This window comes from Papaver somniferum, unplaced genomic scaffold, assembly GCF_003573695.1.
Source record: "Papaver somniferum cultivar HN1 unplaced genomic scaffold, ASM357369v1 unplaced-scaffold_47, whole genome shotgun sequence".
Taxonomy (NCBI): domain Eukaryota; kingdom Viridiplantae; phylum Streptophyta; class Magnoliopsida; order Ranunculales; family Papaveraceae; genus Papaver; species Papaver somniferum.
This window is the reverse complement of record NW_020647304.1, coordinates 297,619-321,880: the sequence shown is the minus strand read 5'-3', so window position 1 is coordinate 321,880 and position 24,262 is coordinate 297,619. Positions and strand designations below refer to the sequence as shown.

Here is a 24,262-nt window from a genome sequence, read left to right as displayed (position 1 = left end):
GGTGTTGTTGATGGTGTTCGTGGAGATCTATCGGTGCTGCTAGCGGTGATGGTGATGGTGGTGGGGAGAAGGAGATGGGACAAAGAAAAAGAAGAAAACCTAAAAGGGTATGCTTGGGTTTTTTTAAAGTAACAAAAACTAAATTTGCTTATTATAATTTGACCTGGGGTTTTACTGCCACTTTTTAATGAAATTGTTTTAATTTATTAAAAATAATATGGCTGGATTTTTTGTACTACAAAGTTGGTCACCTAGGTGTTTTATCACTAATTTTGTTTAGATTAAGTAAGATGTAGTTATTAGGTTAGGGTCAATTTAATTAGGATAAGGGTCAAATTAGTAATATCATCTGATTTTAGGACGTCCCTTAACATTGTAGGGTAGGTGGTCTAATAGGAGCATGATCACCAAAAAAAATCATGATCCCAAAAAATCGTTCTAAGATAAGACCGCTGATGTTCACAGGGTCGTGATCTTATTCACATGCTCATGTTTTTTCAACAGGGCCCAAATTATCGAACTTCCTCTGGAATTGTTATATGCACGTAGTCATCTCCGGCTAAAGTAGCCGCCTCCCTCACCGTGCTTGCTCTTGTTCCTCTCTCTAAATCTTCCCTGTTTTTATTTTTAATCAACAATCAATCATCTCCGATATATTGATTCGATTCATTAACTGTAAATGCTCACAGAAAAATAACAGGGAAGAAGATTGATGAACATACGGACAATATCATACGAAAATCGGGGAGGAAGATTGATTTTTGTGCGTTGGGTGTGCGGTTTTTCTCCTCTAGTTTATGCAGAACCCATGTTAGATAACTCAAAAATAACCATTTCGGGACAGATTTGAGGATTTACTTCATGACCTCAACATCCCCCTCAAACTCACGAAGAACACAAAAGCAAAAGAATACCCGTTAGTAAGGGTTCAAAATTTGTTACTTAATCTGAGATAGCCATTAGATTTCTTATGATAATTAGTTCCACGGAAATCCTCTAGATAGCTAAGAGCCCAAGACTAATGTTGCAGCCTGCTGATACACTTTTTGCTTATTTATCTTATGAACTCAAATCAATAATTCCAATGCCGATGCTTCGATAGATGTTAGTCTAGTTGCAGTACGTGGGGTTCAACGAGAGCACTAGCCAGATGCTTTACAGAGTTGATCGAAATTTTGAATCTGCTGAATATAATATGTTTTCCAACATCAGAAGAAGTAGAGATGTTATTTGGAATGCATCTGCGTTGAAGTTATCTCTTGGGCGTTGGCGAAGAGAAAATGAGCAAGCTTTAGAGAGATGCGTCTCCCTTCTTGTTCCCTTGTTAAATCCTAAGGTACCTATTTTTATTGGTACCTCATATTACTGGTTGCTACCGTAAAATATTGGAGAAGCAAAACTTCCTGTGGTGGTTTGATTTATGGCCGCATGATATTTGCCTGATATAGTTTTATTCATTAAAAGCTGCGGATTTTAGTTTTGGCTTGATCATATAGGAAAATAAAATTTGGTGGTGGTTTATATTTTAGTACTTTTCGGGCGGGGAAGATCACCTATGCCAGAACTTGGATGCGCCCTCTCTATCTGCGGATGTAAATGTGAGTTCTGACTTCTTATATTAACTCTACATACTAATTTTATCTTTTCATCGTTATCAAATTCAAAAATAGATTGAAACTGGGAAGCCACTTGTATTCTACCATTTACGATATGCTGCTAGTAAGTTGTCTCCTTTAACAAAAATGAAAATCAAGCTAAGATAAAAATTGGAAATCAATCACAAGATTCACTCATTTCTTGTTTATTATTTGGATGAGATCTTAAAGTTCGTCTTAATTACAAGATCAGAAATCAGCGTACGCAGATGCAAGTCTGGTATAATAAGTTACTTAAATCATAAATTTCGAAGGTTTTGATATAAAAGAAAAACACAGAAGATCTTTCATTCTTTTCGAGTCAGAGTAAAAAATAGTAAACACAGAAGCCTCGAACTCCTGCGGGTTGAATCCCGCGGGTTATCGGTGAGATCCCTCCAACCCGTTAGATAAATAGAGGGTGGACTTAGGCATGATTTGGTGATGTTTTTATTTTTTCAAAAGCACACTTTCAAAATATGTATGGTAATTATTTTTCATATTAGTGTTTGGTAAAATATTTTCAAAATAGGGAGAAGAGCTTCTGAAAACTATAAAAACATAAGTTTTGGTCCCACCTTAATTTAATACATGATTTTTCTTTTATATCCCATTTATTTTATAAATGATTAAAATTGTCCTTAAATATTTGATACTAAATTTCTTATTATCCAATCTCCTTATATCACATTCCTTAGATATTAGTATTTTTAATTTCAAATATATTTTATATAATATTTTAATAATAAATAAATAAAAAATAAGAGTCGATATTAGTTTTTAATTTCGAATTATATTTTATATACCATTTTAAAAATTAAAAAAAAATAAAGAGTCAATATTAAATAAATGTTTGGTTTTATTATTTGAAACTATATCTATAATGAGAAATAGTCAAAATATGTATAAATCCCATTAAATTATTATGTCTGTTTTTGTCATTTATTACACCTGCAATAAGTGAACTTATATTTTGCCAAAAGCAATTTGATCATTTTCTTAATCAACTTTAACTTTTAATGTATAGTTTACCAAACACTTAACTGTTTTTTCACACAGTACAACGCATTAGAAAACCGCTTTTACAAAAGCCGGATCATTACTAAACTAAGCCTTAGTGTGAGGCTCAGCTCGTTATTTATATCAGGATAATCTGTGGGATTCAACGTGCGTGATATAAATCATTTTCACAATCCATATAAAAAACTAATTAAGATTATTTGATATTACAAATGTCACAATTATATTGGTGGATACAATGTACAGAGGGTATACCCAAGTTTTTGGGTAGACGATTTTCATCCCTAACCATGTCAGCTTACAAATTGGTTGCAGTATCTATGTATATGTTTACTCCCTATATATTATATAGGCGGAATTCGGGATTTCATTTGTCCCATTAGATAGGTGGAATCCTGTTACCAAGATAAATTTTCTTGCAGTACCCTTATTAATAGTGCATGGATAATTGTCTTGGGAATAAGAAAAAGGGTAAAACAAGAAGAAAAAAATGCTCCTTTCGTATCATATATATATAGGCGGAGGGGATAAATTCTCTTAATTCTCTTAGATTAAGAAAAGTACATTGAATTTTTAATTTTAATGTTAATTCATGTTTTTCCTATTGATAACATAATTATCTATATAACACAAATTAGTTAGTCTGAAAATGTTCTTTTTGGAAATAGTATTCCACTTATCTAATGGAATAACTAACATTTAAATTTCCGCCTATAAAATAAGTATGAAGGGAGAAAAAAATTATAAACTACAAGTAATTTTCGTAATCTAAAAATATTGACTCCCTCCGCCTATATATCTCGTAGGCATGGAGTACTAAGTTGCAAATTTACTTCTTTAATATAGCCCCCTTCTAGTCTGAGTAAAATGATATTCTGAGTGAAAATTTAACAAGTATGTTAGATCAGCCTAGGGGAAATCCCACAGTAAATTTTGTGTCAGAGTGGTTGGGTTTTACTTTATCCAGCACCTATCTCAATGATGAACTGCATCGCATGCTATCATTAAAATTTTCCCACGAGTATTTTTTTAGGATGTTCTCTCAAGCAGTTCCTGAAATTTAGTAGTGGCTTGCGAAATTTCTCATTTGTTATTGGGATAAGTAATGGGTAAAGTGGGTCCCAAATTCTCCCACTCAATATTTTTCTCGAAAAAACCTCTAGGTCAATCTTGCATAAAAATTTACTGCTTGGCTCAGTGGCATAATAAACTGAGTTTCTTTGAAGAGTTATGAAGCACATCTAATTGTTAGTAAGGGTGTTTTACTCATCATGTAGATCATCCTGACTGAAAGTAAAGAATTAAAATAATTTTATTATTCTACGAGGACAATCTACATGATGAAGAAAACTCCCCACATAAAAAATTATGCTTTTAATTAAAATTAATATCATTATGGATTAAGAAAGAAGAATAAGATACAACCTGATAAGTTAAATATTTTTATTATAAAGACTATCAACTTTTAATATCAGGTGACACTGTTACATGACATATATTTTGAAATATTTATGCATAAAATAGATATTAATTCTTTAATGTGTATGTCATGTGTTGTTGAAGGCCGATATGAAAAGACGATATACGATCAACATGAGGTCTTTCGATCACATCTTAAAAAGAAAGGACCAGCCTATGAAGGAGTTAGTTAAAATAAAATCTTAATTCCGGTCCTTGAAAAGGTAGAGGTTTTAAACTAAACATTCAATGAAGATGTGATTCTTCGTAAATGTTGTATAATTAGTAAGCTAACTAAATGTGGATGACTCACAATTACTCGAGTTAGTCAAATAATGGTGGGTCAGCCACACTTGAACTTTTAATCAAGATGTCATTTTTCGTAAATGTTGTATAAGTAGTAAGCTAATTAAAGTGTGGATGGCTCACAATTACTCGATTTAGTCAAATAATGGTGGGTCAGCCACACTTGAGTTAACCAACAAGCAACACAACACTCTTCCTTAGATGATGATCATCCAATGTTATATTATCTCGTGACTTTACCAAAAAAATTTGGTAGGATAAGAATTGGACCATGGATGATAAATAAATGCAAACAGTTTTCAGCATATTGGTCGTGATTGCCAAAAGTTTTGGTAGGATAAAAATTGGACCAAGAATGATAAATAAATACAAACAGTTTTCGGCATGTTGGTCGCCATGAAATCATAGCCCCGTAAAAAACTAGTCAAGGAGATATGTTTTTGGGTTCAGTCTTATTTCGTAATTAGGTTCTTGAGTTCAATATTATTTCAGAATTAGGATGGAAATTTCCAGTACTTGTGATCTTTTTGGGTTCGTATGATTATCTTCCGAATTTTTCCTCATTCATGATAAATAAATTTTAAGATAGTGGTTTTTACACAAAACTAGTTCGGTTTTAATTTTGAATATAAGATGCATTCTGCGAAGGTAGAATCATAGGGAAGTAGTCTTACACTTTAAAACGGGGATTCTAGTTTGGGAGAAATTTTGTAACTAGTTTGGTAGAATTTTTGTAAAGTTTAAAGGGAGAGAATCATAGGGAGGTAGTCTTATACTTTAAAACGGGGATTATAGTTTGATAGAAATTTTGTAACTAGTTTGGTAGAAATTTTGTAAAGTTTAAAGGGAGAGTCCGATTTAATGCACAATTTCGCAAGATTCGTTGTAAACGAAATAATTTATGTATAGTTTTTGAGATTAATAGGAAGTCTAACAGCTACGGTACAATAGAATTGTGGGTTAATTTAATGTATCCATGTACAGTGGAATTACTGATATGCATTATTTGTTGTTGCATGCACTATTGGAATACAGGTTCACCTCGAGATAGTCCATCAATCTTTAGATTCTAGGTTTCCATGTGAGAATGATTCTGGTATATTGAAGCAATGAAACCATTTATTAAATGATGATACTTGAGATTACAAGTACATACTCTTTCACATCTTTCTTATCTTTATTATCTAGGTTGTTGCTACAACAAATTTCATTAATGATGACTTAAAGATGTATGTTAGATCTGTATAGTTTTGAGGAAAATGAGAAAGATTTCAACTTAAGAATTTTTAGGAAAGGTAGAAAATCTGTGAAGGATCGTAAAGTTATGCCTAACGCGTCAGGACCCGCTTCACAACTACCCATTGCATCACTCTGACGCTACTTACATGAATTTCGATCTTCCCATTGCGCCGCGCAAATGTAAGTCCATTTTATTTTATAAGCATGATTGGCAAGCATGTTTTCTTGAATTTAGTTTCCTTACCGTTCCGAATTATTCTTATTTTGCAAATAAAATAAAACTTGCCTTATCAAGTATGATAACAATTATCTCTAGCATCTTCTTATCGAGCCAGATGATATAAGTTACCGTAGTGTCGCAGTCGATATCAGCAGGAAATTAAATGGTATGAACGTCAAAATGCTGGACTGTCAATACTGCAAGTCATTGCCGATGTCTACGTACCCTATGGAGAATGGATCAAGCATAGATCGTAGTTTATCTCAAAAGGAAAGATAACTAAATCCAACTCGAATTGCAAGGGTAAAGTCAAGCAATAGGTCTACTCTGTATAAGTCATGGTGTCCTTTGCATCCGAAGCATAGTGCATCATTATTCATTTGTTGCACCCTGGTGGTGCATCAATAATACACAACACTGCAAAAATTAGATGCTTAAGAATCATAAATTTCTCTTAACCAAGCCACGTGCCAAAATGATGTTTCAGAATCATATACGCTAAGTTATGAAGCTAGCCCTCCCTACATATGTTTTATAAACATTTCTACAAATCAAAATTTGGGGATATTTTGACGTGCTCACTTCATCATTCACGATTGTTATCATGTATCTCTAAATAAAGCGCCATGATGAGTGTATTTCCGTTTTTGGCCTGTAAGCCAACTCCAATATTGCCCCATGATGGCACCACGTTCCCTTGGCAACCATGCTCTGGCCTGGTGCACTGTAGTTGTGCAATATTGTCCCTTGGCCAATGTATCCTTAATAATTCCCATAGTGGCATGATATTGGCACCTGGACAATTTACCTTATGTGATGTACCATGGTGGCAATACTTCGCTCTAGGCCAGCTACCTAAATGGCGTGATGCACTGCGACATTGTCTCTTGGCCAATATAGCCTACGAAATGCGACATGATGGCGCAATATTGGCTCTAGGACAATTGAAACTTGTACCCACTTGGTGCAATATTGGCCCTTGACCAATATACCTACGCATTGCGCCATTTTGGCCTTAGGAAAAACATGCAACAAAATCTTTAGATGAAGGTTTATTCAAGGCCATGACGCACCTTTAAGCATACGTGATAATAAAAGTACGGGTGTTACAAAATGAGAGGAGAAAGAGTGGTGGAGATTAGGATTAAAATTATGTCATTTTTTCTCTCTTATTTATTACGTAGTACATGGACTGGTCCCAAATATCGTTTAGATGATTCCCTAAAATATGTATTATATAAAAATAAGAGAGAGAAAAAGTCCTAATTTTAATTCTCATCCCCGCCTCTTTTCCTTATCGCATTTTTAATCTCTCTTTATTTTCTTAACGGTGAAAAAAATCTTGAAATCCTTCTTATTTTCCATAAAATTCTACAAATCTAACACATTCCAATAGGTCCTCAATGAAATTTGATATAGCATCAACCCCTGGATCATACCTAGTTCTAATTTTTTAATGAAGAATACAAGAAGGATGGTGGAGGAGAAATAACCTTCATTTCTTCTTTAATTTTGGTGTGTAAGCCCTATTCTTTATGTTAATTTTACTGTATATTTAACTGAAGCACAGTGTTTTAAAATTTCAAGGTTTGAGGAATCTGTTTCTTGTTATAAAGTTTATCCATAAAGTTACTTAATTTTTGTCACGTGCGTGTTGATTTTCACGTGATACGAGTTCGTTAATATTCCGAAGCAACTAAATTGTTTATTTTAATTTTTACTTAATTTTAGGTTTGTTTTTATATTTTTGGGAGTAGTTTTTTTCTAATGTTTTTTTCATTTTGTCTTGATGATTTTGCAGATGAGTTTCTGCTGGTTCGATTCATTAACTTATTAGTGTTTCTGAAACCTTCGAGTATAACCATATATAGGGGTAGTTGTAGTGCTACTTTGAATAGAGACTTCAAATCTAGCTTCAACAATTATTATTTTTAAACCTCAACTGATTTTGGCAATGTCATGAACTGATTTCCGATTATCAGGAAGTATAATTTTAATAGGATTCCTTAATCTCCAAAACTTTAAGCAATATATAACAGGTAAATTTAGTTTCAAGTGTTATTATGCACTGCAGTGGTTAATTGGAATCCCTTTTGAAGCCTCGCCTCACCAAATGAGAACCAATTCGTATCGTAGCCAGTGTGTTGTACGGGTTACATACTAGATTTAGATTAATATAATAAAGACGAGAAAAAAATGTTTTCTTCACCCGGTTATTTCTTCAGTGAATTTCCTTGGTTATATTTCTTTGACGGGAAGCACTTCATATGTTTTCCACCTTTTTGAATTGGTAATCCAATTTATATAAATATCATTTTTTCAGTATCTCCAATACCATATATTGATACAACCAGATATAGATATATATATAGTGAGTGTGATTTTTCATTTAACTATTGGGAGTTGTAGTTATTAGATTCTTTCAAATTAGTTTTCAAAACCGTGTGAGATCTTTAGATTACAATGATATTGTACATACGATTATTATAAATTTTTAATTAAATAGTTTTACTTTTTAATTGTCAATTTGTTGGATATATATAGCATGTTTATAATATAACTCACATCGGAACGGGTGCTGGGCGAAGCCCCGCCTCTGTGGACATGAACGAATGCTGTAAGAACTTTCAGCAATCCCGGTGAGTAGCACGGGTTTCAAACTAGTGAAAAATAATTACTCGAATAAAGCATTAAATCTTTGAAAAGTTAATGAGAATATTGGATATGCTTTTTTTGGTAATTCTTATTGATATGGAAATAATACTCAATCAAGGCTTGATTACAGTTTCTTCTTTTGAAAATATTTTCTCGGGTGAGTTTTTTGTTATTTTTGGAAGTATTTATGAAAGGAAAAGGATGGTGTATGGAGTAACTATTGTGTACATAGTGATGGTGGTAATTGAAGTTTCGGGCGTTACAAGATTTGATTTTCGGAGGGGAACTAGGGTTTTGATTTTTTTTGATATATCAAACTGGATTTATGAAAGTATGTATGGGTAAGAGATGACTCTAGCCTACTAGTAAGTACCATCACTGCCAAGGTGATGGATTGCACCACTGCTTTCCACACTATTGTTATTGTTTCAGAAGCACGTATTTTCTTGAAACTCCCCCACTGGATACCACAAAAAATTTATGGACGAAAACTGTATTCAGAAAAGTTACCGCTTCATAGAAAGAGATTAATTCGAAATAGATATAAATACAATACAAGAAAAAGGAATAATAAGCTTAAACAAAGTTTTAATTTAGATGATAAAAGGATTAACTAGTATCTAAAATAAAATGCGATAAAAAAATGACCTCGTGATATATTGTTACAACCTCAAAACATTAATAACAACAAGTGGGCAAGTTATTTACCCAGTCGCCTAAGTTCAAACACAAATAGAGAAACCACGAAATCATACCTTTCTTGGACTTTTGGATAAGATCAAGTCTAATATTTGTTAACTTCCTACGTGTGAACCATCGGCTCACACTATATTAAATTAAATTTTTTTCATCCGAGAGTTCTTATTATAGTAAGTCGCTCCTGGAACTTGGGGTTCTCAACTGTTTCCTTCTTCTTCTTTTTTTTGACTTCAAACTGAAAACTTATAGCTAGGCGGGTTTCTGTGAAGGCTAAAGCCTCCGAAACCAACAAAAAAACATCACAACACCAGTAACATGCAGAAGCAAACAACCAATCAGAAAGAAAAAACAAGGTAGATACATAATCACCCTTTCTTCTTCGTCTGATATTTACAGCCTCTACCAAAATTTTCTTTGTATCCTTAGAGTTTCTGAGATTACCATCCCAGTGATGCTTTTTTAGTTCCCTCTCCTTCTTCCTAGAGTATCTCTCATCTATCCTCAAGATCTTGTCTTCCTCGGAAAGACTATCCAAGGTTCTCTCATAATCCTTTTCTTCTTGGTCATCCCAATTTCCGTCTAATTCATCAATGTGGAACCTATTTTGAGAAGTACAGATGTTTCCGGTCAATTCTTTCCTTCTATCTACAATAAAACTTTTTTAATATAATACTAGATAATATAATACTGTCGTTAAAATAATAGACTTTATCAATCCCGACTCTGACCCTCGGTGCTAAAATAATAAATTCGATAATTTTATAATATAATACTACCCCCGTTTCAGGTAAATTAAAAAAGTGAAAGTAACACTTCTTCTGAAACGGAGGGAGTACATTTCAAAATTTCACCTTAAGTATTAGTAGGTCCAAAATATTATATAAAATAATAATTTTAACAGAAAAATAAAAATTAGCTTTTATACATATTAAAATTTTCTCAGAATATGAACTAATATTGGGATGTTTTCCTTTGAAGTTCAAATCAAGTTGTATTTCATTCTTGTATGTAGTATAATATTAATATTTTTACAATTTCCAATAGTTCATTATCTAGAAATTTCTTTCAAATTAGTCAATGGTTGCAGCATTTTGTACTAAACCACAATTATTCAAAGTAAAAAAAATAGGAATTATTCTTTAAATTAGTATATATTATTAGTGTATCTATAAAATAATACTAAATTTTAGAATTGTATTTTTTTTGTAAAGGGAAGGATATATCGAAAGAAAAAGTTATTTACATATGTACATGTTTGAGCTAGAAGCTCACCCTCGGATATCAAGCAAACATATTACAAAGCAACAATAGTTTCCCAATGAAATAATACTTGAGTGACGGATAAGTTCGCAAAAATATCTGTTCCCGTACTCCGCAGGCACATGGTTTTCGTGATGTTTATTTTAACCTCCTCTATGGTTTTCATTCTTCCTCCATGAACCCTAGAATTTCTTCTCTTTCCTTCCAAATCTCCCAGAGAAGAACATAAGGAATGAGCTGCCAAATGAAGGATTGTCTTTTCCCCATCCTTGGTATCTTCCAACTCAGTAAAAAATGATTGAAAATACCAGGCGTGGACCAACTAACCTGAAAAGATCGAATGAAAATAATTCCACAAGATTGTGGTCCAACTGCAACCTCCTATAACATTCCTTAACTGTTTGCAATTCGTCAGGACTGTGAAGTCAGCACCCTGGTCAAGAGCTATGAGCAACCTCCTATAACATTCCTTAACTGTAAAATTATCGATTAAGGAATATGAATAGGTTGGTCTCAAGCCTATTATTTTAAAGAAGGTTTATTGTATCGGAAATCTATTTTTAGATTTATAAGGAAAGTCACTGCGCATCAAGAAATGATTCTTCTTGGGAGGAGAGATCTTTTAGGAGGGTAAGTTTTTTCCTTTAGCTACTATCCACTCTCCTTCTTCATCTTTTTCTCAATTCTGCACCCCTAAATTCACTTCAATTGAGTCACCTCCATTAGCTTTCGCATTAGGCTTTGCTGCTACATCATTCCTCTTTTGACTTCCACTTTCATTTTGCAGTCCAGCGGAAGTCTTAGAAGTTGGATTCTTTGCAGCTGGTATTTCTGCACCAGTAGTCTTCTTATGCCCATCACTAACTATCTTTTCTGGATTTTCTGCAGCCAAAACTTGCTTCCCTGCAGAAATCTCAGGCCTCTAAGCTTCTGATACCGAAAAATCCTCGTAGCAGAATTTGTTGGATTCACAACTATATCCATTTTTGTTCATAGAGTTAATTGTAGTACCCACGTTGGCGCCTATTGCCCTTGCGTTGCGTGCACTACTGCATAGGCCTAACGTACCACCACCAAAACATACAGAGGTCTTTCTTTCCAATGCACTGGCCAGGAATAATAGCAAGTCTGTAAGAGAAGAACATACACAAGAACTGATAACATCTTAATCAGATTGATAGTGGGAATGACATTTGATGGATTGGGTAACTGGACAATAATTAAGTTTAAATACCATGGATTGAGAATTTTGCTGGGGTCTAAATTATTCAGTTTAAATGCTTTACATCCTTAGAACCATAAACCTATCCCAATGGAAAATTCTTCTGCGAAGAAGAAACAATATGCTCAGTACAAACACGGAAAGCTGCACCGCAGATTTGTACTTCAGGGTAGCTTACAAAAATGAGAGACTGCTAATAGATCACAAAAGCTTGAGGATCAGGGCCAAGAATAATGATCCGCAAATCAGATAAATTTGTGATATCCTTGAGCTACACTTGGTAAACAAATGTTTCTTTAACAACTGCTTCAGCAATCCACTCAAAATCCGCTCATCTTAAAGACAAACTAAACTGCATAACTGGACTGCAGGTAACATTCAAGCATGAAGAACCATATACAGAATAGCAACTAACTTTATCAAGGGAGCGAATGATGTGGTAGAGTCTCTAACAATCAATGGAAGTTGGTCCAAAATTCCACACTACAAGAAAAGTTGGATTAAGCGACCAGGCATTTTTGGTTGGAAAATCCCATATTGAGTCGCTCTATCCCTTAAAGCGACTTAATTTGGCTCTCGCTATGGAGTTGCAAAAGGTGGGATTTCAACAAGTCTAGAGCAGCTAGGCAATCGCTTTAGTAATCAAGCAACTATCATGTAGCGTCTTTTTTCTTAGTTGTTTCATGGCTAGACCGACCTTCTTAGAGCAAGTAAAATAGTGATCGCTTTAAAGCTAGACCACCCAAAATACAGCAAGTGAAACGCTGATCACTCCATAGATACACCAACGATCATAGAGCAAGTAAAACGCCGATCGCTTCATAGATAGACCAACCATAATAATAGAGCAACTGAAATACCTGAAGTTGGTTGCTTACGTTTTTGAGCTACCAAACATTTTGCCGGCTACATCTGTTGTTCTGGTGCCGGAAATATCTGGCCGATTTCGATTTAGATAATCCCAAATTTAAATTTAAATTTAAATTACAATTAAAATTGATAGTAAAACAAATTATGAACCAAAATAAAAACTGAATCAAGTTTTTTTATATCACATAGATCAATTTACATCATTTCTTAAAAGAAAGACAATCTTTACAGGAACAAAAAGATTAAAAATACAAACTAATCATTTCTTTAAAAAATGATGATTACAATTTCCTTAATTTTGAAATAAAAAATGAACACTCCTTCAACTTTGTAGCACCAAGCTCATAATAAGAGATTCATACTGCCATCATTCTTGTGTTTAAGTTCCTCTCTGATCATTCATCATTGGGATCTTGATGGAGTACTCACACTCTAATAACATCATGAAAGGAATCAAAAGCACCGTGAGGGATTAGGCTGTAGCATGAGGGAAGTGATTCACATGATTAGTCAGGAGATGGTGGATATATTTAAGAATACACATAGAACTGCATATTTCAATAATTTGGAGGAGATCCAAACAGTAAACAAGGCGTACCATCTAAAAAATGAGGGCGAGAGTACATAACATAACTCTCATTGTCTGACAAATACATGGTGTCAAATTGATCCTGTATGAAAACATATAACCATGAATGTCAGCAAAACCATCAACAACATATCATAAAATGTAAAAACTGAAACGAGCTACGTGCTTTCAGGGAAATTTCTTGCATAATTGATGATGAGTGGACATTGTATATCTCACCTGTTGTATACGTTGACATACATTATCCCCCACTGATCATAAAGTCATCTGTTGTAAGCAGTGTAAACAACCAATCTGATTTAGACAATGAACCAACATATAAAACAATCTCATTCATCTATATAAAACAATCTCATTCATACAGTAGTTCCATGGCCTTGTAAATTTAATTTTATCAATAACAACTAACAGTGGAGATGTGTAAGCTTATTTACCCATGGGGAAGGAAGAATGCGAGCCCCAGCTTGAGCAAGCTTATCACTGGTTTTTATTCCAGATTTCTTAGCGAATGGGTCCTCGTAATAAGCATTGTGGCGAACATTCTACAACAAAACTTATTGCAAACAATCTTCAGGTAAAGAAGAATACTGAACACGCAGACAATGCAGTAATTCCTAAAAGTATACAAACTCGGCATAATATTTAGCTAAATGCCAACATTACCTGCATAATATCTTTCACCCTTTCCCGTGGCCGCCCACGTAACCTTCAAAAGAGCAGTTATTTGACGTTCATCGAGTCTTTTCGAGTACCTCTGACCCTCCACAATTTTACAAACCTGCATCGAAAAATATTATAGCACATTAAATGAAATGCATAAAAACTCCAAAGCTACAGAAAAAAGCTTGAGCATGTATCAACCTCCATGGAAATATGATTTGGCCTTTGTTGATTTCTAACTTGCAAACAGGGAAAATGTGTTCATTGAATAGAAAACCCATAAGTCTGCTCATACTTCCTCCATGAGTTACTTCAACCTTCACACCTCTAAGGGCCTTCTTGATATGCAGTCCAAAACCCTCACGCGAAGACCCTAATCCAGTGGGTTAATCCCAAGCTGAACTAAGCATGGTACTGGTACATAAAGCCATATTACAATGCTATTAGAAACAAAAACAATCTCATAAGAACTAACGTAAGGAAGTAGTAGTAACAGAAATAGTGAAATACTAAATGTACCTTTGTTCATTGATATTACCACCCATCCAAAGTAATGGAAAGAAGCTTCCACCATTGTTTACACTCCCACCACCAGTGCTGAGTGATGTGAAGGTTGATATCTTTGAGGATGATGAAGGCAACACTAAATGGAGACTAAATTAACGGACAATTTCCAACTGATTTGAGTCATTTCGGCTTATGCACTGCTCCTATTACTTAAATCCTTCCGTTATGTTAAGGATTTGGGAATTGTTCCTCCCTTGGAAAACTATATTCTGGACATTTGTTGCAGATTCCTATTGAGAACTAATTTGCCCTGTTCCTGCAATTAACCACTTGCATAAATTAGCAAACCAACACAAGGTAATTGAGAAAATGTAAGAAGTCAAGCGACTTAAATTTCAACTCGTCAGAATTGCAAAACACTTCTACCTGGCAGAGAATAGTGCAAGGGATCACCTCGCCAAGACTTTGTGATAATCCCCTTCTAGCTCATCCCAACGTAAACACTATGAAAGAAACAAAAATGAATAAGTGACTACGAATGAAAGACTAAACCATATTCAATTCACCAAAACTTTAACAGCTTTACCCTCATCTCTCATGCTAACAATACAGAGAAAGACCTACTATAATCAACCATATTATCAAAGGCTACTGTAATCCAACTATATTATCAAAGAACTTCCTTCAAGTTACTGAATGAATTACACTATAAATCACTCCAAAATAATTATTTCTCAGAGGAATACTAACAAACACATAATAAGCATGGAACAAAATGTTTATCAAACAATCAAAATGAGATGCTTAAAGCCTCAGACAAGTATTACTAAAAAATCAGAGAAAAAAATCCCTAAAAACATTGATTTCTTTAGTTTCTTAAGCATTTTACTTTTAAGATCTTTCTAAGACCGAACTTCAGTGTTTGTATGGCCACGAAAAGAAAATTATAAACATTAAAAATGATGGGTTTTAACGACAAAAGGTATCTTATACTGGATGCCAATTCTAGCTCCCTCCAGACAGCAAATTACCTGCTCAAATAAAATACCAAATGAATTACTCATTTCTTCAAATTTGATAACATAAAAGCACAAGCTGGAAATCAGACTTGACCATCAACTCTAGCATATTATGCAAACAGAAAAAGTCATATTCACTAAATTACTATATGTCTTGGATAAAAGAATACCTTATTTCCTGCTCTATAAGTAATTTTCCCATGGAAGTGAGAATTCAATGCCATGCTAGCATCCCCCTGCATTGCTTTTCTTTCTAACTCCATGTGAACCTGATACAACAAAAATGATCGAGCTTATTAGCACACTTGAACTGTAGCTGACCAATTAAATCAATTTAAATGAACATTTAGCATGCAATGCAACTAAAGCATGTTCACCATAGTGGTTTAAGTAATGCACCACATATAATGATTAAGCTTTCCTTTTATTAACTACAGTAAAGTATTGAGAAGAACAGTACCCGCTTCCTAACTGTAGATAATAGTCCATCATTCCACTGTTCGCCATTTAAGTGTCTCTCTGCAAATGAAGAGACTCTAATTTTTCATCTTGCTTATTTACAGTTCCTACTTCATTAAGCATGCACTTACTTTATTCTTTGCCTTCGCAGACAACTCGGTCCTCACCATTTTTGAAAACGTACAACTACAAAAACAAGTCCAAAATTAGAAACAATAACTGCAGCTTTTAACAAATGCAAAATGCTATGGGATTTCTAGATTTTTACATAGGGTGCTTGATACACTATGGCTTCTAACCGCACTAATATAATATAACAAAGATCTAAACACTCCAACAATGAAATAGAAATATCACTTTTAACATAACTTTCAAAGACTACATAAAAGTAATCTTTTATGATCGTAATCCTTCTACTAGCAAACTTTAACACAAAACTTAATATTTGAGTTCATTCATGATAACTGAACCCAAACTGGAAAATACTAACTGACAGTAACACCAGTATATCAACAACAACACCAACATTTTGAAAAATACTACAAGCTCTGGAAAATCTAGATGTAATATCTAGCAATACCAACAAACACAAGCAAGAGCAATAAACACAAAGCAAACCAGCAACATGAATCATTATCAAAATAACAGAAAACATAAGCGACATAAAAAACAACCATGAAATTTTAGAAAGAGCGGAGCAAACAACACCATTAGAGAATGCAAGACAGAGTATCAAAATAGCAAGATCAAATTTATTCAATCCATGCCAAAGCAAACCAGTTTTGTAGAAGAACGAAGCTAAAAATCCATACTTTTGGGTTTAGGGAAAAACTAAATAAGATTAGAGCTTTTAAATAAGATTCACCAAGCTTTTTTATCATGTTATGTTCACATTGAATGTCTTGTTTAGGGATTATAGATCACCATGAAGATACAGAAGGTCCTAGTCTCGCAAACGATATTATATTCTTCAATTTCCAAAAACGAAATCGGAAAATTAACCAATTTATCCAATTTATTACTAAAAACCCTATAACTTGCAAATTCAGCAGCTAATCGAACCCTAGATTCCTCATATGTTCTCGAATTAAGGGAAAAATCAAATTAGAACTCTGTAAAATTAACAGTAAAATCAAACTAAAAACCAATAATTTTGGTTCTAGGGAAAAACTCAGCAAATCAAATAAAAACCCTAGTTTCAAGGAAAAAAAAACAATATCTATTAGAACTCTAAATCATAAATAAATCAAACAAAACGGAAGAAAATAAACCCTAATCAGGAAATTTCTACCTGAGATTGAGGTTTAAATCAGAAATCGGCAGAGGGTTTTGAGGTAAGGTTGATATCTTGATTGGGTTTGATTTCTTATTGTTCGATTGGATTTGATTTCTTAATGCTTGATGAGGTTTTTCTTCTCGGAGACAGAGAGAGGAAGAAGAGAAAGAAATGAAAAGGAAGGTGAATGAAACTCGTTAAGGAAGGAGATGTTGATCTGTGGCCGTTAAAAGAAATGTTTTATTATGAAACCGTTAGATTACATTAGGATTTTGACTTAAAAAAAATCTAGTAGGACGGGGTGTTGGGTGGTGGGAAACACAAAATCTGTATGAGTTTATATGTAGCCGTTAGATCAAATTTTAGACAATCCCATTGGTTTAAGAAGTGCATACGGATTGAGAAATTTAGTTAAACCAAACACAGCTACCAACCGTTAGATTGGCAATGATTTTATTTCCATAAATTTGGTTCGTTGGATTAGAAATAATTACCATAAAACCATTTTAACACACAATTTCTATGTGTTTATTTCTTATACGATCAAATTGAAGTGGTTCTAACTCCAAATTTAGCAGGCTATATCATAGAAACTCGTAAAGATGGATTTCATGTGTCAATTCTAAATTGAAATGTGTTTATACCTTATTTTGATTTAAAACTATCATACAGATCAAGGAGAGTGTGTTTTCTTTGTGCTTTCTCTTGGTGCTTCCGATTTGTATTTCGACTAGGCGCTTAGGTCATGAAGTAATTTCGACAAGTCGTACAGGTCATGAAGTAGCTTTAGTTCACACTGGTAGACTCAGGTTATAAGATTACTAGATATGGACCATATAATTCCGAATGGGTTCAGATTTCAAACTTAGTATGATACATCATCGAAATCGATAAATATGAAACTTAGGTGTCGATTCGAACTTCAAATATGGTATAACGGCATACAAACTATGAACCAAAAATCTCCGAGAGGGTTCTGGCTTCAAACTTAGCATGATACATCATCGAAATCAATAAATATGAAGCCCATTGTCGATTCGAACTTCAAACAAACCCTTTTCTGGCGACTTCGAGAAATAAAGTGCCTTTGAGCTCAAAATCTGTCCTGGAGTGGAGTATTGTAGTCAAAAACTTCGTCAGAACAATGAATCCGATCATTTAAAGGTTAGATTCCATCTGAATATTCTCTGAAACCTTAAACAAACCCTTTTCTGGCGACTTCGAGAAAGAAAGTGGCAACGAGCTCGAAACCTGACTGGGAGTTGACTACTATAAGTCGGAAACTTCGTAATAATGATAAATACAACCATTCAGAGGTAAGATTTCATGGAATATTCTCTGAAACCTTAAACAAACCCTTTCCTGGAGACTTCAAGAAAGAAAGTGGCTACGAGCTCGAAACCTGGCTGGGAGTTGACTACTATAAGTCGGAAACTTCGTAATAACGATGAATCCAAATATTCATATATATAGGTAAGATTCAACGGCATACAAACCACGAACTGTCAGTGTCTGAAGTGGTTTTTAACTCCAATTTTTGCAGGATTTATCATAGAAACTCGTAAAGATGGAGCTCATGTGTCACTTCTAGCTTCAAATGTGATTCGAGAGATAATAAGAGGAAAGGGAAGTTATGTGAAGGAAAGGGTTTTCTTGTAGTAGTGGTTTTGCGGTTGATTACAAAGAGGAGAAGTGAGTTAAATCTCTGTATACCGAAGATTTGATTTTGCAATAGGTTTTTCGCCATGGATGGAGGTGTGGTGGTGCTGTGAAAAGAAAAGAGGTGGGTTGAAGACAGAATACAATGAGTTTTTCACTTCTTTAGATTAGATCTCTGCGGATTTGAGAGAGTAAAGTGAAGGATGGTCATACGGATTAGGATATCTTTGGACAGTAGGGATTTAGTTAGGGCTTGTCATACGGATCAAGGAAAGTGTGTTTTCTTTATTTTTTCTTTGTGCTTTCTCTTTGTGTTTTTGTGCTTTCTCTGTGTGTTTCCGGTTTGAATTTCGACTAGTCACATAGGTCATGAAGTAATTGATACTATTCATTATCGATAAATATGAAGGTCAGTATCGATTTGAACTTCAAATTTGGTATAACGGCATAGAAAGTATGAACCACGATGGTCCGGGAGGGTTCTGGCTTCAAACTTAGCATGATACATCATATTTATCGATAAATATGAAGCTCAATATCGATTCGAACTTCAAATTCGGTATAACGACATAGAAACTATGAACCACGAATTCAGGAGGGTTCTGACTTCAAACTTAGCATGATACATCATCAAAATCGATAAATATGAAGCTTTATGCCGACTCGAACTTCAAATTTGGTATAACGACAACGAAACTAAGAACCAAAAATCTCTAGGAGGGTTATGACTTCAAACTTATAAGGATACATCATTGAAATAGATAAATATGAATCTCAATGTCGATTCGTACTTCAAATGTGGTATAATGGCATACAAACTATGAACCACGAAGCTTCAGGAGGGTTCTGACTTCAAACTTAGCATGATACATCATCGAAATCATTAAGTATGAAGCTCAATGTCCATTCGAACTTCAAATTCGGTATAAGACACTATCATACTACTTGAATCAGCTTTGTCATTGATACCACCGCCCCTTTTTTCAAATTCGGTATAACACACTATCATACTACCGAACTTCAAATTCGGTATAAAAAACTATCATACTTAATTTAACTTGTTATCCATCAATCTTACCCAATATCGTTGGACCTCATTCAGTTTCTCTTAGATAGATTGGTTTATCTAGTTATCCATTATTTTAACTGAATGTCCATCGACCTTTGTGTATTTCACCCTTAATATATCAATGTTATCCAATTCGCTCGACCTTAGTCAATTTCTCTTACATAAATTGGTTTATCCAGTTATTCATTATTTTAACTGAATGTTCATCGGTAGTTCACCGAGGATGGGAACTACTGACAGTAAATCGGGAGAATTGACCAAGTTCCACCGATTTTTTGAAAAAAAGGAATTAATGATATAATTTTAAAATTTTCAAGGTTTTGATAAAACACATATATCAATTTCATGTTAAATCATAGGAATCAATTTTTCCTATTCATTCTTTTCTCTGTCCCAAATTTTTTTAATCACGAAATTAGGATATAAATAGTATTTAAGATCATACAAAATTGTGCTAATTACAAAACGAACAAGGAATACAATTTTTCAAATTTATCTGGCCAATAGAAAGCCAAGAGCTAGGTAATGATTGGAACAAATTCGGTAATTACCTTCGGTTTTCAATTAGATAGAATTTCGAGTAATGTATTAGAAATGGACGGGAATGAACAAGTGAATTATTATAGTAGAAAATATGTAGAACATATAAATTTTGGATTGAATACTACGAATGTGTATAAATCAATTGAATGAAAATGATTAGCAAAATGAGAAAGAATGGGAAACCCACCTCGTAAAATTACTATAGAACTTCTATTGGAAACCCACCTCGTAAAATTTCTACAAATCAAAATTAAACATCTCAATATCAAACATCAAACACTAGATTGGTGATCGCTTGCCTTTCCCATTATTAGAATCATCCACTTTCTTTTTCTGAATTGGTGGTCGCTATACCTTGGTTGCTGAGACAGGTTTTCAGCAGCCAAACATATTTTGAATTGCTGATACATGGTAGCTTGAAGTAAATAACTACTAACCTACTATTACACTCGCCATGTAGTACTGGGAAAAATGCTGGAGCAACCCACAAATTTAATTAGTAGCTATGATTTAATGGGAGCATGTTAATAACAGCCAAAGTTTTTGGTAATTGCAAACATGGTTGCTTAACTATTAAAGCGACCAAAATTTTGAGATCTTGCTAAGATTTTGGTCGTTTAAACCAAGTTTTCTTGTAGTGCCAAATCCATTTCTGCTTGAAAGGGATCCAGACAAATATAGTATATATCCTAACGCCAAACAGATCTGAGGAAACTAATTTAAAAAGGAATAGACAACTGTCCTAAAAACTGCTCTAAAGTGTTCAATGTGTGGAACGGTTTTTCCCTAATTGGTTGCTGGTAACGATGCAGAACCAGATGCAACCTTTCTAACGAAGCAAAATATTGTGAGTGCCTTTGCCTTACAAGAAACAGTCAAAGAGAATACTGAATATGGACAAAAGAGAAGTAATTTCAAGAAAGATGCTCAAGATGTACTATAAGAGCATTCAAAACTCAATCTAGAATGTTAGGAGAATGCAGGTTTAACTTAAGCAATGCGTTCATAAGCATATGTCAGTATGACTAATAACAAGAAATTATCGGATTAACAATACTAAGAGCTAAACATCTTTAGAGAGTACCATTTTTTCATCCTTTTGTCAATGTTTCTGAAACATCAGCTGTTGATACTGCAACACCTCCTCCTCAGATAAGTGACTGTAATCATCCTCATAGAGAGTACCATTTTTTCATCCTTTTGTCAATGTTTCTGCAACATCAGCTGTTGATACTGCACCACCTCCTCCTCAGATATATGACCGTAAACATCCTTATATAGAATCTCTGCTAGTTTTTCATCCTCTTCAATTTCAGGTAATCTCATCTCCTGCTCCATTCCCGAATTTGCTAGATGACAAACAGCTTTAAGTCTTGACAATTCATCAGTATGCATATTAAAATATATAAAGCCTTCAAACTCCAAAGCATCGTAAAAAATTTCATCAATGAGTGGTAATATTTCGCCTGCGTTCCCCTCTTCATCAATCTCATCTAACAAACTCCTTGAACAATCAATGCAATAACTTTTTTTCTTTTCGGGATTGTCAGGATCATCTCTTGCTGGACAAGAACATTCATCTTTTTGTTCCCAACTTCGCATAACATATTGAGGAATATAGTCAGAACTACAAACCATAACAAAGTTACGAATGTTATACTTTATTGCAAGTTTCAAACCCTCGGATACCCCTTGCAAATCAGAATAAAACTGTGAAATATGATGATCCAAAATGCTAGAAAGAGCAACAATTGGGTTCATCATACTATCACGTAGAATAACCCCATATCCCATATATGAACCGCAGATGTCAATATAGAAATGATGAGAAGGATTATCTTTAATTAAAGTTGTAGTTTCTTCAAGTGTTACTCCCCATTCCTCACGACACGTTCTCATCCAAAAAGACCGCGTTGGTATATAACGGTAGATTATAGTACCACATTCACTGTTAAAGATAAATTAGTTATAAGCAATATCAACTTCAGTTTATATCAGGTTTATCGAGAAACTCATACAATACAAGAATATAAGTTATATTGCATACTGTATATGAACAGATAACAGAGACACGTGATATGCATAAAAGATTATCTTAGTTCAATAACTTCAATTTCAACATGATATGCATAAACTTGGCAATAGAACAATTTTGTAAATTATACGCTGTCTGGTATGTTCCACAAATCTCAGATGACATGGGACACTAGGTTATCTTTGGAAGAAATTAAAAGGATAAGAAAGGTTTGTAACATGTTTGGAGACAATACCTCAATCTGGCAACCTTGACACAATTTTGAGAAAACTCCCTGTTGAAAAAAAAACATGACAGGGAATGCCAATGATAAGAGTGGGGAACTGATAGAAAAACTTACTATGAACAGGTCAAATTAAATATAGATTCTTAAATAATGAGAATGATGAGAGAGCTACCTTTTGTATGTAGCCTCCCGTTGGTCCCTTGTTTTCCTTGGTTCTACAGTTGAGACTTCCTTCTGAGGTAAAGTAATGGAATTAGACAACAAAATTGAAATTCTTACAGCATCAAGTCTAAAAATAAACAGATAATATGTAGTAGCCTACAGAGTGATCTTTCATAGTCCAAACAAGTCTACTAATTAAGCAGTCGAGCAGTATCATATCGTGTTTCTAAATGACACGAAATACCAAGCCATCACTAATGCACTTAGGTTTTGATGGTCAGAAAGCCCAAAATTTGTACTGGATTTGTAACAGTTGAGAAGGACTTTTTGACAAGTCAAAATTGTATTAAGACGGAACCATAAGTACAGAGAAATAACAAAAAAAGAGACTACAACAGTCCAAAACCTAAAAACTAGTTAAATCTGTAACGTAAAACAGGGGACTGGATATGATTGACGAAGTACGGCCTGTCAGTGCAACTGATGCTAACACCCTGATCCAAAGAGCAAACTTTTTCATTCTGCCTCATACGTGGTTCTGAATACGGGGTTGAAAATTTAAAACCAAGCATGAAAGTTGTGAAGTGTGCACCAAAAACCAAGCATCAAATTGCGGAACTCACAACATAAACTAAAAGCAAGATAGATGATATATATGTAGAAACGACTAAATTACTTCGTCTACCAAACAAGTCTTACTCTACTACAATATTTCTGTATAACACAGAATATCAATCCATCGTTAATGCCCTTTAGGTTTGGATGGTCAGAAACCCCAAAAAAGTTTACTGGTTTCACAACACTAGAGAAGGAATTATAAGGTTAAACAGCAGTCCGTCCATCTCATGCATGTTGTAAACTACAGGGTTGAAAATCCAAATCTAGTAGCTAGGGTTGAAAATCCGAAACTAGTAGCTAGGGTTGAAAATCCAAAACCGATCATGAAGTTTGTGAAGTGTAAACCAAAGTAAGGCATCAAATTGAGAAACTCACAACACTACTCTAAAATATAAATTAGATGATTAGTTGTAACTTACGGAATGAGTTTCTCCATCGACTGTTGTTGAGGTTAGATCTAGTTGTTCCTACGAAGTTTGAAGTAGATTAAAAGAATCAAAATTAGGAACTGAAATCGATGATTGATCGAGCTAAATTAAAAACAAACAAAAAAAAGCTTACAAATTCAGTTAAGAGCCTTTGTGTTTCTGCCCGAATCACTTTCTCAAAATAAGTATTCCCAAGCTCCTCACGGTTCTGTAAAAGTGGTTGCAAGTATAGAAATCAAATAAGGTCATACAAAAGTATTAAAACAAATGAAAGGGTAAATACAGAAGGCTCAAACAAAAGCATAAGAGGAATCAAAAAACATAACCGGTTGAAATTAATTTTTCACAACCCTATCTTCAAAACAAAACCGGCACTACAAGAAAAGTTGGATTAAGCGACCAGGCATTTTTGGTTGGAAAAGCCCATAT

General features: G+C 34.1%; 3 long non-coding RNA genes across 5 annotated transcripts; all 3 read right to left on the bottom strand.

Annotated features, from left to right (window-relative positions):
- Positions 1 to 12,740: 12,740 nt before the first annotated feature.
- On the bottom strand, positions 12,741 to 13,633 carry LOC113342793. 2 transcript variants are annotated; one of them, XR_003356842.1, is made up of 4 exons: positions 13,607 to 13,633; positions 13,392 to 13,439; positions 13,182 to 13,254; positions 12,741 to 13,060 (listed from the first exon to the last, which is right to left on the bottom strand). It is a non-coding gene; the product is annotated as an uncharacterized LOC113342793 (long non-coding RNA). The 2 variants fall into 2 exon arrangements; XR_003356841.1 differs by lacking the exon at positions 13,607 to 13,633 and having other exon boundaries at positions 13,392 to 13,520.
- A 240-nt stretch (positions 13,634 to 13,873) lies between these two features.
- LOC113342792 lies at positions 13,874 to 17,145 on the bottom strand. 2 transcript variants are annotated; one of them, XR_003356840.1, is made up of 8 exons: positions 17,109 to 17,145; positions 15,949 to 16,003; positions 15,819 to 15,877; positions 15,529 to 15,627; positions 14,766 to 14,842; positions 14,352 to 14,655; positions 14,034 to 14,246; positions 13,874 to 13,950 (listed from the first exon to the last, which is right to left on the bottom strand). It is a non-coding gene; the product is annotated as an uncharacterized LOC113342792 (long non-coding RNA). The 2 variants fall into 2 exon arrangements; XR_003356838.1 differs by having other exon boundaries at positions 15,819 to 16,003; positions 17,109 to 17,138.
- Positions 17,146 to 22,810: 5,665 nt separating this feature from the next.
- LOC113342779 lies at positions 22,811 to 24,062 on the bottom strand. The gene is made up of 3 exons (XR_003356832.1): positions 23,967 to 24,062; positions 23,825 to 23,872; positions 22,811 to 22,859 (listed from the first exon to the last, which is right to left on the bottom strand). It is a non-coding gene; the product is annotated as an uncharacterized LOC113342779 (long non-coding RNA).
- Positions 24,063 to 24,262: the final 200 nt, after the last annotated feature.